Source organism: Somniosus microcephalus, chromosome 15 (genome assembly GCF_052327205.1).
Source record: "Somniosus microcephalus isolate GS21.2 chromosome 15, FLI_Smic_1.0, whole genome shotgun sequence".
Classification (NCBI taxonomy): domain Eukaryota; kingdom Metazoa; phylum Chordata; class Chondrichthyes; order Squaliformes; family Somniosidae; genus Somniosus; species Somniosus microcephalus.
The window spans coordinates 110,122,166-110,127,165 of NC_141001.1; positions in this window are offsets into that span (position 1 = coordinate 110,122,166).

Here is a 5,000-nt window from a genome sequence, read left to right on the forward strand (position 1 = left end):
ATGGGACCGCCACCTCCAACTGCTGCAGCGATGTCCAAGGCACAAAAATGCTATTTTTGTGGCCAAGCTAAACACCCTAGAGCACGCTGCCCCGCGAAGAATGCTACCTGCTCCGGCTGCGGGAAGAAAGGTCACTACGTTAGCGCCTGCAAAGGGAAGACCGCTAACGCCAGCAGCGCTGCGTGCGAACCGTGGGCGCAGCCATCTTGTCCGCCATCTTGGGCTCCCCCAGCCGCGTGGGGACCGTGGGCGCCGCCATTTTGTCCGCCATCTTGGACGCCTCCGACTTTGGTTACGGGGGACCCGGACTCCACCACCGCCTCATCGGACGACCGCATCGACACGCTTGAACATACGCTGGCTTCCGTGACGCTGGATCAATCTCTCCCGCATCAACTGTCCAGGTCCATGATGGACATTACGGTAAACGGCTGCGCCACTACCTGCCTTTTTGACAGCGGGAGCACGGAGAGTTTTATACACCCCGACACGGTGCGCAGTTACTCTCTCCCGGTCCTGCCGACGCGTCATCGCATCTCTATGGCTTCCAAAGCCCAGTCAGCGGACGTCGGTGGCTACTGTATGGTGACTCTTTCAGTGCGGGGTACTGAATACAAAAATTTTAAACTTCTGGTCCTGCCCCATCTCTGCGCTGCCGTCCTACTGGGGTTGGATTTTCAGTGCCACCTTAAGAGTGTCACTTTAGCGTATGGTGGACCCCTCCCCCCTCTCACAGTCTGCAGCCAGCAGTTTTTAAATCGCCCGCCGCGCGCCATTTGCAGCCTCTCCACCCTTAAAGTCTCCCCCCCCTCCTTGTTCGCTAACCTCACCCGCGACTGTAAGCCCATCGCTACCAAAAGTAGGCGTTACAGTGCCGGGGATAGGGGTTTCATTAAATCCGAGGTAGCGAGACTCCTGAAGGAAGGGATTATCGAGAGCAGCAATAGCCCATGGCGAGCACAAGTGGTGGTGGTGAAGGCTGGCGGCAAACAGCGCCTAGTTATTGACTACAGCCAGACGATCAACCGCTACACCCAGCTGGATGCATATCCACTCCCCCGCATATCTGACATGGTCAATCAGATAGCACAATACCGGGTGTTCTCGACGATTGATCTGAAGTCGGCATACCACCAGCTCCCCATCAGGGCTGAGGACCGCCAGTACACAGCTTTTGAAGCTGACGGTCGGCTCTATCACTTTCTCAGAGTTCCCTTCGGCGTCACCAACGGAGTTTCTGTCTTCCAACGGGAGATGGACCGGATGGTTGACCAGAACGCGCTCCAGGCCACTTTCCCATATCTAGACAACGTCACCATCTGCGGCCACGACCAGCAGGACCACGACGTTAATCTAGAGAAATTCCTCCGGACGGCCCAGCGGCTGAATCTCACATACAACAAAGACAAATGTATGTTTCGTACTACGCGCCTTGCTATTCTTGGCTGCGTAGTGGAGAACGGAGTCATCGGCCCAGACCCCGATAGAATGCGCCCCCTTATGGAGCTCCCCCTCCCCCACTGCCAGAAAGCACTGAAGAGATGCCTGGGGTTTTTCTCTTACTATGCGCAGTGGGTGCCCAACTATGCGGATAAAGCCCGACCCCTCATCAAGTCCGCCTCCTTCCCCCTGACAGCAGAGGCCTGTGCAGCCTTCACTCTCATAAAAGGAGACATTGCGAAGGCCACAATGCACGCTGTGGATGAGTCCCTTCCTTTTCAAGTGGAGAGCGACGCATCCGACTTTGCCCTAGCTGCAACCCTTAACCAGGCGGGGAGACCCGTGGCCTTTTTCTCAAGGACCCTCCAGGGCCCCGAGATTCGACACTCCTCTGTCGAAAAGGAGGCCCAGGCCATTGTGGAAGCCGTGCGACATTGGCGGCATTACCTGGCCGGAAAACGATTTACCCTGCTCACTGACCAGCGTTCAGTGGCTTTTATGTTTCATAATAAGCAGCGGGGCAAAATCAAGAATGACAAGATCTTAAGGTGGAGAATCGAACTCTCCACCTACAATTACGATATCTTGTACCGGCCCGGGAAACTCAATGAGCCCCCAGATGCCCTATCACGTGGTACGTGCGCCAACGCGCAGGTTGATAGGCTACAGACCCTCCACAATGACCTCTGCCACCCGGGGGTCACCAGGTTCTTCCATTTTATCAAATCCCGTAACCTGCCCTACTCCATCGAGGAGGTCAGGACCATGACCAGGAACTGCCAGATCTGTGCCGAGTGCAAGCCGCATTTTTATAGGCCAGACAGAGCGAGCCTGATCAAAGCCACGCGCCCCTTCGAGCGGCTGAGCATCGATTTTAAAGGGCCCCTCCCCTCCTCTGACCGCAATGTGTACTTCCTCAATATAATTGATGAGTACTCCCGTTTCCCGTTTGCCATCCCTTGCTCGGACATGACCAGTACCACGGTCATTAAATGTCTGAATGACCTCTTCGCCTTGTTCGGTTTCCCTAGCTATATCCATAGCGACAGGGGCTCATCTTTTATGAGCGACGAACTTCGGCAGTACCTGCTCGCGAGAGGCATTGCTACAAGCAGGACCACCAGCTACAACCCCCGGGGTAACGGCCAGGTGGAAAGGGAGAATGCGACAGTCTGGAAGGCAGTCCTTTTAAACTTAAAATCTAAGGGCCTTCCGACCTCCCGCTGGCAGGAGGTCCTCCCTGCGGCGCTCCATTCCATTCGGTCGCTGCTCTGTACACCCACCAATGCCACTCCTCACGAGAGAATGTTCTCCTTCCCCAGGAAGTCCACGTCGGGGATTTCGCTACCAACATGGCTGACTTCTCCAGGTCCCGTCCTACTGCGGAAGCACGTGAGGACCCATAAGGCGGACCCCCTGGTCGAGAGGGTGAGCCTCCTCCACGCTAACCCGCAGTATGCTTACGTGGTGTACCCGGACGGGCGGGAGGACACAGTCTCCATTCGAGACCTCGCACCTGCAGGTGCTACTGAAACACCCTCTTCGCCACCCACCGCTACTCCTGCCTACCCCCAGGACACAGTCCCCGCACGAGACCTCGCACCTTCGGGTGCCTCTGAGAGACCACCATCGCTACCTCCCATTACCCATGCTCTGACCCCTGTAGACGGCATGCAGCAGCCCCAGGGTCCGCCACCTGCTACTCCTCCTCTGAACGAGACACCGGGTTCAACGTTGGATGCTGCACCATCACCGCCGCTGCTGCGACGCTCAGGACGGCTTACAAGGCCTCCTGATAGACTTCAGTACACGAATTTTTAGTGCACTTCACCCCGCCGGACTCAATTCTAAACAAGGGGTGAATGTGGTAAACCACTGTTGTTAGTATTGTTGTACTTGTCTGTGCATGCCTCAGCTGACTCCGCCCCTGGCTCCACCCTCATGGCTGGGTATAAAGGTCGCTGCTCAGAAGCCTCCGGCCCTTTTGGATACCAGGCAACCCCAAGAGGCATGCTCTGTTCTTTGGTAATAAAAGCCTGGTTATTACTTACTCAATCTCCAGTCTTTTGTAGCAATTGATAGTGCATCACTTACATAACAAAAAGTACAGTTTTCCAACATTCTGTAGGTGTCAAACAATTTTGACCTTCGTTGGGTACATACAATATTAGTTTAAACAATATTAATTTAAACAGTCGTTGAACATCGTTGGGTACATTCAGTATTAATTTTAAACAGTCCTCAGGTTGTGACATGTTGTTACATATTTGGCACCAAGGTATGGTCTGTCTCCTTCTCCCAGGACTAATCTTAATTTTGACAGGTCATCCAATTCTTTGAAATCTGGGGTTGTTTGGCTGAGCTTGTCAAATAATATGTTTCTTGTTCTGTCTCTCTCCCTCTCTCTCTCTCGCTCTCACTCTCGCTCTCTCTCTCGCTCTCTCTCTCTCACTCCAATTCCAATTCCAATTCCAATTAAAATGCTTTATTGGCATGAAAGTTTACAGAGAACCATATTGCCAAAGCTTACATAGCAAAAAGGTACAGTTTTCCAACATTCTGTAGGTGTCAATCGATTTGACATTTGTTGGGTACATACAATATTACTTTTAAACAATATTAATTTTAAACAGTCTTTGTACTTCATTTGGTACGTTCAATATTAATTTTAAACAGTCTTAATTTTAAACAGTCCTCAGGTTGTGACATGTTGTTACATATTTGGCCCCAAGGTATGGTCTGTCTCCTTCTCCTAGGACTAATCTCAATTTTGACAGATCATCCAATTCCTTGAAATCTGGGGTTGTTTGGCTTAGCTTGTTGAATAATATGTTTCTTGATGTGTTGAATTTTTCGCATTTTAGGAGGAAATGCATTTCTGTTTCAACCTCGCCAGCCAGACATTGATCGCATATTCTATTCTCTCTAGGCTGCCAGGATTTCTTGTATCTGCCTTTTTCAATTTCCAGTTGGTGGTCGCTTAGTCTGTACCTGGTGAGGGTCTGTCTCTGTTTTGTGTCTCTGATGGTCGTGAGGTAGTCTGCCAGTTTATATTCTCTTTTTAGGGCCCGGTAACATTCTAATCTGCTTTGGCTTTCGGTTATTTTGTTCCAATGTTCCAGGTAGGTTTCTTTGCATTTTTTAATGATTTGGTTCACTCGGATTGGTGTTTGGGCGGCTGTGTTGGTCTGGGGCTGGTCAGGGTCCGGCTGAGTACTTAGTTTCCGTAGCAGCTGACTCAGGGGACTCTTTTCTGGGTTTAGCTCTTGGGTCTGAAAGGCTTTGAAATGAAGGGTGGCTGGGGAGCTAGATTTGAGGTGATTTAGGAAGTTTAGTGCTCGTTTTTGGATGTTTATTATCAGTGGGTATCTGCCTAGTTCGGCTCTGCATGCATTTGTTGGCGTTTTCCTTTGGGTGCGAAGGATGCTTCGGCAGAATTCTGCATGTAGGGCTTCTATTGTATGTTTTTCCCATTTAGTGTAGCTTTGGTGATTTAGCGGGCCCCATACTTCACTACCGTACAGTGCAATGGGCAGGATTATGCTGTCAAATATTTTGAG